Genomic DNA, 10,893 nt, shown 5'->3' with positions numbered 1-10,893 from the left:
GTTGTGGTGTATTTTGAATGATAATTTCTTACAGGAATTGGTGCCATCCACAGTAGGCTCGGGACCTCTGTGACTCTGGCTCAGGGTTAACTGGTCTCACATGGTCGCCCACATCTGGGATGAGTCAGGCTGTGCCCACAACAAACTCTGGTACAGATGTGGCCAAGCTCCACAACAGATCGTGATACCACTGTGTAGTCACTTTGTACTTCATATGTCTATGGCCCAGCCAGAGCTCCTTTTTTAGCTGAGAGACCTCTTTACTGCCAACCTGCCACATGATCCAGCCCATCGGGTGGTGGTTACTCACACTGCCTTCCCTGCATGCCAGCCTCAGTTGATTGCTGGCCACCCAGGTTCTGGAGGACCCCGATTAGCGAGGGGTACGTGTCTCTCAGGCAGACTATGTCTGCCCCTATAAGGAAGTCAATCTCTCAGGAATGCCTCATGGGCCTCCAGACTCCATGACACAGCACAGACTTGGGCCCAAGCTGAATGCTCTGAGGACAAATTCCTATGGAAGTTCTCCTGCCTCTGCTTCGAGACCAGGGGAAGCTCAGTGATCATTACATCTCCCCCATGCAGGGTGGCAAGGATGCCCATGATTCCCTCCAATCACCTTCTTGCCCCAGAAGTTGAACTTCTCCTCAAAATATTTACGCAGGGTTAGAGCTGCTTTCCAAAGGGGTGCTGCCACCCCAAGTTGGGCCTTGTAGTGCTGGGCAATGGTTAACATGTGGCTGCAGAAGGGGCAGCTGGTCTCTCCAGAGAAGGTGTCAGTGAAGAGCCTGACTTCCTGAGGGAACACAGCTTCCAGCCCCTCAAGGGTGGCATCCGCAGCAGCCGCCTGTGACACCTGGGCAGCCTATGCCCTGCCAAGCTCCATAGGGGAGAAGGGAGGCTGCTTGGATGTAGCCATCTTGCAAGGCACACAACACAGCTCTCTCTAGCATCACATACACCACACAGTGCTAATAACCACTCTGCCTGTAGGGACCTTTCAAGGGAGAGCACTCCATCACCTTCGCACACACTACATTGGAGCTAAGTGCGTACTGGAGACGCCTGATTTCCCTATAGCTTCACCAGCTTTTAGGTCCTCCTTTGATCTAAGTACAGAATTGGTTTGAAACTTGTAGCCCTTATATCCGACGTTTTATTAGTGTTCTTCCTTCCACACCTGTTTCTATCTGATTAATGGAAAACCATGAGAATACTGTGCTGGCCACTGTATGTTCCTGAAAGATAGCAGAGCCCAGAGGACAAAGGCCTCGCTCTCTGGAGCTAAAGCAGTAGCACTATTGGCTAGTAGACGCAGTAATCCTTATCCTGTTTGATTCAGCCACTAGTAGGAGGCAGCACATTTAACCAGTGTGATATATATCATTAAAGGTCCACTATTTTATCACAGAACTGCAATAGGTACCTGAAGGGAAATTCTAAGCTTATTTAAACAGTTTCGACAGAGAGTGACTCCAGCAAAGACAAGAGGTTTATATAAATGAGGCTGGAATGTGATGTTCCACCTTTAAGATTCTATGTAAAGATGAGTGAATAAATTACTCAACAAGTTTTGCCTTATTAGTTGTGAATTGTCAGCCTACAGATCACAAAATCCCACACGTATTCATTACTTCTTATTAGTCACAAATCTCTTCGATAAATCATTCTTAGTCAGTCACAGAGACACGGTGCGTTAGGAAAAACCTGTTAATGGACCAGCTTCTGTTTGGGGGAGAGAGAAGCTTTTGAGCTGCCCAAAGTTTTTGACTTCCTCTTTAAGAAATAGTTTGTTGCATATATTCACAGTTCAAGCTGTCTTGATTAGTCGCATGGTATTGTTTCTGTTTCCTGATTGGATGAGTTATATAAAAACAATACAGTACAAATCACAAATTTAACAACCAAATATACACTCTGAAATACACCAGCATGTATGCAGAATGTGACACATTTACACTGGTAGCCAATGATGTGAAACATTTCTAAAATTGTTGCAATAATCATATTAAATTGGTATCCCCATTCGGTGGGACTGGAGAGGATATGGGGCCAGAGTTAAAGTTGTTTCTGGAAATTGTCTGAATTCCCCCCACTGTCAACTTAAAAATAAATGGCAATGTTTGTATTATTATTTGTATCACCGTAGTACCTAGGAAACTAGTCATGGCCCAGGGCCCAAATGTGTCAGGCACTGTACAAATACAGCACAAAAAGACAGCCCCTGCCCCAGAGATCTTTGTTTCTTTTTGTTTGCAATCTAGCTTTCCATCCTTAGTTTTATCTTAATGACGTTTACAGGATGGGATATTAATATTATTTGGTCTAAATTTTCACAAGTGGCTAATGATTTTGGGGGTCCATCCTTTAAGATGTGTCAATTGCAACACCCAAAACTTGGGGCACCCACAAATATTAATCACATGTGAAAATGTGGGGAATGAAGACCTGTATGAAATGCTCTCAGAGGGCTAGCTTCTGATGGCACTGGTGTCAAGCTGGAGTAACTCCATTTCCCTTTGACGGCCACACTCTGGAGTCAGTCTGATATAAGCGAGGTTCCCTAGCTGAAGTTCGGTTTTACAGAGATTCAACCATCGGCTATATAGGAAGAACACACCACCCCAACCACCCCTAAAATGACAACCCTTACTCTATGAGTGGGAAATGTTTTTTCTGAGAATGTACAAGTAAACCCATTATAAGTTTCTGAGCTACAATTAATTCACATATGAGCCCTTGAAGAAATTTAACCCCCTGTGTCAAACATTTTTTGTCCTGAATTATCTCAGTGACCATAAGGGGTAAAAAAATTGAAAATCTAAGGTCTTTAAAAAGCAATTAAATCTCATTTTGGGCTCACAAGCACTGAAATGCCTTGATCACAATTGTACACTGGCTCTGATACAATGGTGTCACTAGAGGGCAGAGGTAAGTTTGGTTGCGTGCCCTAGCTGTGCTTTTCTAGACTGTAATATGTTTTGGTATTTTGGCAATTTCCTGGGTTTGTAACATTTGGTCTGGGAATAGTTAAAACATCCCTGTTGAGTATTTTGCCTTCCATTACTGGTCTGGGTTCTCAAGCATCAATCTGTCTTAATGCTGGGTTTTATTTTGTTTGCGTTATTACTGTTTTGTTCTTTTCCAGGACATTGCAGAAACTAGGTGTTTCCAATATATTACTGGATGGAATCAGAATGGGATCTCTCTACTACCTGAAATAATCCCTCTAAAAATCCCAGGGATGGTAACTTCCTTTTACACTATAAGGTCCCACTTTAATTTAACTTTCTATGAATGCTTCTCCAGCCACACAATTATACATTAATTAATTCTTACCACATTTTCTAGTGAAATATCTGATCCCAAACCTGTCACATGAAACAAAACCAAGTGAAAATGAACAGCTGAGCTGGCTAATGGTGTGATCAGTAATGAAGAAATCAGTCACTTTATTGGCTAAGGGAAACAAGACACACTTTGTGCTAAGCGGATTGCCTTGATCAGACATTCAGCGGTGGTGTAATGGGGGACACTTACCTCTCATGAGCACCTCCTGTTGGCTGGGTGTGACATTGCAATCTCTCCTGGTCCCAGTGCCCCCTGTAGGTTGTTGATGTTGCTTGGTAGGTCTTCAGTGGCTCAGCCTTCTGGCCAAACCACACAATGAAATGGATGAATGAACCTCTTCTGGGGTAGCAGAGTTAAACAAAACTGTCAACCCTCATTGGGGTCTTCAGTCCTGTCTCTGGGTTCTTTAAATCTAGACCCTTTTCTTGGGCTTTTAAAATGAGCCGTGTCCCCTTTCCAGGGCTTCGACCCCTCCAGCACTAGCTGGGAATAGAGGAGGGAACCAGGCCCGCCCACTACTCCAGGTCCCAACCCAGGAACCCTATAAATAGCCACCTGCTGCTTCTTTTACTTGGCTGTTGCTACATTCCCTGGGCCTCTTCCCACCTAGGCTCTTCACCTCTGTCTGTTACCTTAGGACTAGAGCACTCAGCCCCTCTCATTCCTAAATTTAGCTAATGCAGCCCACAGCAGAGCCCCCATCCTTCCCTCTCTGGCTGAGCTGGGGACTGCCCTGCTCAGCCCCTGCGGTTGCTTTTATCTGAGCCTGCTTTGCTCTGATTGGCTGCTTCTGCGCAGCCTTTCTAGGAAGGCCTGGAGGATGCTCCTTCCAGGGCCTGGTATGGGAAGACTGCAGGGCCTCTAGCAGGGGGCCTCAAAGGGCCAGGTGCATCTTGTCACAAGTGGTTTGTGGAGAGAGCCAAGTGAAATCTACCTGGGTTTGTTACTGTGACCATCCGAATGGAGAAACCCTTCACCCGCAGTCCGAGCTGGTAAATTTCAGGGCTTTGTCTGGCTGACCTGCGCTTGTCCTGGCCTGGCTGCTTCTATATGTGACAAGCTTTGGAGCAGATGATGTTTCCTTTGCATGGGTGCTTCATATTGGATCATTCAGTGCCTCTGGAAAGAGAATCTGGTATTATTATGCAGCCATGCAGCAGTGGGAGGTGGGGGGGCATGGGAGGGAGACATGAAGCCTAGGACTAGAATGTCTGCAATTCTCTGCACAGGAACAAGGCAAAAAACTGTAGGGCACCTTCCCAGAGCTGCTGCCTCTTCCTCTGACCATCCAGCCCTGGTTCCCTCTATGCTGAGGCTTCCTTACAGTGCCCTGGCCTGGAAGCCCCTGGACACAGGGGTGGGACTCAGAATCAGGCACTCTGGACTGGGATTTCCAGCCTGCTGATTCCCCCTTGCACCACGTGAGGCAAAGTAAATGTGCACGAGCCAGAGCCTCCTCCAGGAGCACTCCCTGGGCACCGGGGGATCTGTGCCAGTATAAGTTAGCAGAGACAGCTCCACCTCCTCCCCCTTCCCTTGTTGGCAGCTGTATTGTAGGAGCAGCAGTGATCTGTATGCTATATATAACCTGTATGCTCAAAAGGTCTGTTACACCTCCCCCACTTTTGTCTCCTCTCCTTCTCTGAATACCTGTGAAGTGGCTTTCCCTCTCCTTCTCCCTTCTGGAATGCTTGTGGGATGAATGGGCTGCTTGAGCAGCTGGAAGAGCGGAAGAGCTCCCAGGTAGACAAGGTGTCTGGCACTCTGGTTAGGCAGCGATCACACGCCCAATGCATGGACAATGCATGGACACTGCCTGAGGTGGAATGTGACCAACCAGATGTGGCCAAGTCATCTCTAGTCACAGGCCACGAGGAGCAGGTCCTTAAAAGGAGAAGGGACCATATGCTCAGCTGTGCATTCATAAGCTTATACCTCCCGTGAAGGCCCTTCGCCTGGACCACCTGGCCAGTGGTTCGCTGCGTTGCATTCCATTGTGCTTCAGGAAGACCTACCTTCATCGCAACGTCTACCACTGCCTGTGACACACTTACCTTGAAGGATCTTGACATCTCCAGTGCTATGACTGTCCTGGGAGCATGAGCGTGGGAGTGTGATTGTGACCCCCTTTCTTTTGAGCTTAGCTATCGGTATAATAAACGTGCTGCTTTCTGCCAAACTCTGGTGGGTCATAAGTCCTCCCTAAGCTTACTAGCTGGCCCAATTTTGGGTAACAAGCTGCACTGCCCAGCATCAGGGGGCATGTCGGGAGTGGGAAAAGAGTGTGTCCACAGAGGCAAGGCAGGTGGAATGAGGCTCCACTGTGCGTCAGACCCAGCATAGCTGCAGCATATGTTAGAGCTGCCCCAGCATCAGGGCCAGGCAGCTGAGAATCAGGGAACCTGCTCTCCAGTTTAAAACCTCTGGGGCTCCCTGCTGCTGGCTATTGCTGGGGCAAATGAAATGACTGCCTTAGCAAGAAGGAGTACACATGTATATGAGTACTCTTTGGCCCGAGTGGATAGGCAGTAATCGGGCTCTTGCGGGGTTGTTTCCATTAGGAGGGGAAATTGATGATAGAGTCAGATACTTCTTTGGTGCAATCCTGCTTATTTACAGAAAGGGCACGGCGTCCTGTTCCCCTGGACACAGCAGAAACAAACAACAGGTAGTTTCCTTTGTCAGGATTTCCAAGCCTATGTCCCAAGGAGCTCTGTCTCAGATCCCTCTAGGGCCACACATGACTTCTCTCGCTATCTGCTGGATTTTTTGCTGGCTTTCCGCCTCGCTCTCACACACACATAGCTGCAACCAATCAACCCTGCAGATTCTGCACATGTAATCAGTCCTCAGGAAAATCCCTTGGCCCAAATAGCTTTGTTTCTGATGAGATTTTGCCATGCTGGCCAGTGCCTTGGGCAGGTGCCTCCTATAGTTTCAGCTAGCACTACAGAAAGGAGCATTTAATTGCGCCTTCATTTAGTCTGAAGGAAGGGTGCTTAGTGTACCAATCAGTTTTAACCAAGTCTGTGATTGATGGCTGCCTTCCAGAGTAACAACATGAAAGAGAATAATGCCCACAGCACCCCAACTCCCATAGTGTAACATTTCAAAGGCAGCCACTGCGCAAGGTTCACCAACCAGGCACTGGAAGTTCTCACCTCTCCCCAGGGAACAGGGTTTCAAAATTAGATGCAGTTGTTTGAAGGGGGTAATTTAGACTTTCCTCTGAAAAATCTGGCCCTGACCTCTGGTTCTGATGGAATGCTGGCCTAGAAGTTCCGCCCGTCTGATATAGCAGGAGACGTAATTCTGGATTAGAAGGATCACTGATGTTTTCTTGTATAGTAGGAGATGGAAGACCAGGCTAGATGAATACCAGAATACAGCAGAACCTCAGAGTTACGAACCCCTCAGGTATGGAGGTTGTTCATAACTGAAATGTTTGTAACTCTGAACAAAACATTATGGTTCTTTCAAAAGTTTACAACTGAACACTGACATAATGCAGCTTTGAAATGTTATTTTGCAGAAAAAAATGCTGCTTTCCCTATAGTTATTTAGTTGTTTATGTTTAACATAGTACTGTGCTGTCTGCTTTTTCTTTTTTTGGCTGTGCCACTGCCTGATTGCGTACCTCTGGTTCCAAGTGAGGTGTGTGGTTGACTGGTCAGTCCGTAACTCTGGTGTTCCTAACTCTGAAGTTCTACTGTGCATTTGTGCTTGTATGGTGGGAAAACGGGACTAGCCAGCCCATAATCCCTTCTAATATGGCACATGATAAGCCATTGCTTTATTTACCCAATGCCTCACCTTTTGCTAATAAATTATATGCAAACAGTTCAGCAACAGAGGTGAGGCACAGACCCCAAGAGCAGAACTTGCCCATGAGAGCCCCACTCAGTTGTATGAAACAGCCCTTCCTGTCCAAAGAGAATTGACCCAAAGCTCTGCCCAGAACTGGAACCAACACCACGTTTTTTGAAGTTCAAAACAGCTCAGTACCTTTCCTCTGCCCCTCGTGAGGCTCTTGCACGGCTGTCCTCTCGGTGTTTCCAGCTTGGCTGAGACCAGGAAATGCTGCAGGCTGCCAGAGGAGCCTCTCCTCTCAGCAGTGACAGAGCAGAAGGAGCCACCATTTTCCAAAAACAAAGCCTGGCCCTTTTTCCCATCCATAATCCGATCCAAACTGAACCTCTGAGTCCTTCCTCAGCAAGGACGGGGAGGCACCTGGTGGGGAGAGAAGAGCAACAGAGCCTGTGCCTGCAGCCTGTGCCACACCAGGGCGCCTGGTGGCCAGACACACACCCACACCTTTCCACATGCCCAGGCCCAAACGTGGGGCATGAGCAGGGACAAAATCCCAAACTGAGGGACACAAAACAGCTTTTCAAACAGAAGAAGTCAATGCCTGCAGGATTCCTCCCTGGGATTCCAATCACGACCTGAAATCTCAGCTTCATGAGTCTTTATTTTGGGTGTAACTCATTTTCGGCTGTAAAAGTGAGGGAACACCGTATTTTATCTGGAACAAAGGGTACTGGGGACAGTGGCAGCCCTTGAGTTGAGGGCACTGGAGAGCTATGCATGAACCCTGCCAGCCTACCCCTCACCTCAGTGTGTCCAGCAGGGTTCTTGGGGTTTAGTTTGCACTCACCCACTTTGCATCTTGTGGGGTCTGGGCTTCCCATATCCACTGCTGAGCAGCCACCATTACAGACCTAAAGGGTGCTCTGTGGTGGCAGTAGCAGCATTGACGGAGCAGGCTGCAAGGCCTAGTTCAGGCAGAGCTCCAGAGCTTGGTTTGGCCATCAGGAAGGAGACTTGTCCACCTCGCAACCTAAAGCAGGCCCATTCTTCAACTAACCCCCAAATAGCGGAGGCCAAAGCACAGCTCTCTTCCCACCTCAAGGAGCACCAGACAGCGAGGCGTCCACCTTTCAGGGCTAGAGAGAGCTATGGGAGTTCCCGGTGCACTGCTGAGAGAGAGCTCAGCTCATTTCCAGCACATTATTGGAAAGTTCTGCAGGGAGAACCTGCCATTCAAAGCCCCTGCATGCTGAGTCACGTGCAAGCGCCAGCACCCACACTGATGTAGGGGAGTTATCCTCCACTGGCCGGGGCTATGGGTCTGGCAGTGGATCTTTCCTGGCTGGGGATTGTAGAGGGCTGACTCCAGGTGCCCTCTTGACTCTTCTGATTCGGGGCAGAAGCTGGGCTGGCACTGGGAGACACTGGGCAGCTGCAGAGGCTGCAGGATTCCCACTCAGCAGCAGCAGCTTGGCCCTATCTCCTTCCCTCATTCTTGTGTGCTGCCTTAATGACACAGACTGACACCCACAGACTAACATGTTTCAGAGTAGCAGCTGTGTTAGTCTGTATCTGCAAAAAGAACAGGAGTACTTGTGGCACCTTAGAGACTAACCACTTTATTTCAGCATGAGCTTTCATGAGCTACAGCTCACTTCTTTGGATGCACAGAATGGAACACTCAGGCAGGAGATATTTATACATACAGAGAACTTGAAAAGGTGGAAGTATGCATACCAACTGAAAGAGTCTCATCAATTGAGATGAGCTATCATCAGAAGGAGAAAAAAACTTTTGAAGTGATAATTAAGATGACCCATAGAAGGTGTGAGGAGAACTTAACATAGGGAAGTAGATTCAGTTAGTGTGATGACCCAATCATTCCCAGTCTCTGTTTAGGCCTGAGTTAATTGTATCTAATTTGCATATTAATTCTAGTTCAGCAGTCTCTCTTTGGAGTCTGTTTTTGAAGTTTTTTTGTTGCAAAATTGCCACCTTCAAGTCTGTCACTGAGTGGTTAGAGAGGCTGAAGTGTTCTCCCACTGGTTTTTGAATGTTATGATTCCTGATGTCAGATTTGTGTCCATTTATTCTTTTGTGTAGAGACTATCTGGTTTGGCCAATGTACATGGCAGAGGGGCATTGCTGGCACATGATGGCATATATCACATTGGTAGATGTGCAGGTAAACAAGCCCCTGATGGCATGGCTGATGTGGTTAGGTCCTATGATGGTGTCACTTGAATAGATATGAGGACAGAGCTGGCATTGGGTTTTGTTGCAAGGATAGGTTCCTGGATTAGTGTTTATGTTGTATAGTGTGCGGTTGCTGGTGAGTATTTGCTTCAGGTTCAAGTTTTTTTTCTCCTGCTGATGATAGCTCATCTCAATTGATTAGACTCTTCCAGTTAGTATGCATACTTCCACCTTTTCATGTTCTCTGTATAAATAAATATCTCCTGTCTGTGTGTTCCATTCTATACATTCGAAGAAGTGAGCTGTAGCTCATGAAAGCTCATGCTGAAATAAATTTGTTAATCTCTAAGGTGCCACAAGTACTCCTGTTCTTTTTACAGACTAACATGAGACTTGCACACAAAGCAGGTGGGACCAGTGCCATCCTGTAGGGGGCAGTGATGCTCTTTGTCTCTTGCGCACACGCATGCATGCACACTCCAGGTCTGAACTGTCCTCTCCAGCAGTGGGCAGTGGTGCTCTCTCTTCTTGCTCACTGTGTGTAAAAGCCTCTATGTAACAACACAAGGGAATGTGGAATGAAAACCAACGAATAGCAGAGTGTACAGAAAGGAGCCTGGAGCCTTCTTTGAGTGTTTCACACCTTCTTGGCCAGTAAGGGTATATCTACACTGCAATTAGACACTTGCAGCCGGCCTGTGCCAGCTGACTCAAACTCGTGTGGCTTGGGCTTGCAGGGTTGTTTAAGTGTGGGGTAGACGTCTGGGCTCAGGCTGGAGCCCAGGCTCTAGGACCATGTGATGTGGGAGGACCCCAGAGCTTGGGCTGCAGTCCAAACCTGGATCCCTACACCAAGTCAGCTGGCACAGGCTGGCCGCAGGTGTCTAATTGCAGGGTTAACATCCCCTAAGTCACAGCATGCTGGTTCCTCATGCTTTGGTGCATGGCAATAAGTCTAAGGGCCTCTGACTGATGCTCACCCATCAACCCTGAATCCTTCTCTTCCTCTGAAGCATACAGCACATTGTACGGTGCAGTGATCTGGCCAGGCAGCCATTGTCACAGGCAACAATAGAATTATCGTCCAAACACAGCTGACTATGTTCCAAATATAACTGAAATCAAACCTTCCGTGATCTGCTGTCTGCTTAGCAGCACGCTATTGTGGGAGCTTGGCAGTGCCTCGCCAGGGTCCGGCAGTCAGCCCATTGTGAAGCTGTGGGTGAAAAGCTGAACAAACAGAGGAGGGCAGCATGCCTGCTGGGATGCGCCTGGTCTTTCTTGTTGCCCAGAATGAACAGGGCAACAGGAGGTCTGGCCTGCTGCACCATTACCAGTGTGCTTGCTGCTGCCAGGGCCCGAAATGCAAATATTCCCTGGTGCACCAAGAGCTCCTAGCCACAGAGCTAGGAGAACAGCCACCACCAGAGACACAGCTTTGTGTAGGTGGCATTTTGGACAGTGGGGACCCAGAGGAGGGCAGTGGGGGAAGGAAAGTCCCTCTTTAACAATGGGCAGAGGGACTCCCCTGAGCCC

General features: G+C 47.9%; 1 pseudogene; it reads right to left on the bottom strand.

Moving 5' to 3' along the window:
- Positions 1–302: 302 nt before the first annotated feature.
- LOC127058530 (EEF1A lysine methyltransferase 3-like) lies at positions 303–919 on the bottom strand (annotated as a pseudogene).
- Positions 920–10,893: the final 9,974 nt, after the last annotated feature.

The sequence above is a fragment of the Gopherus flavomarginatus genome, chromosome 9, assembly GCF_025201925.1.
Source record: "Gopherus flavomarginatus isolate rGopFla2 chromosome 9, rGopFla2.mat.asm, whole genome shotgun sequence".
Lineage (NCBI taxonomy): Eukaryota > Metazoa > Chordata > Testudines > Testudinidae > Gopherus > Gopherus flavomarginatus.
The sequence above is the reverse complement of the archived record's forward strand: the minus strand, read 5'-3'. Positions and strand labels throughout refer to the sequence as shown.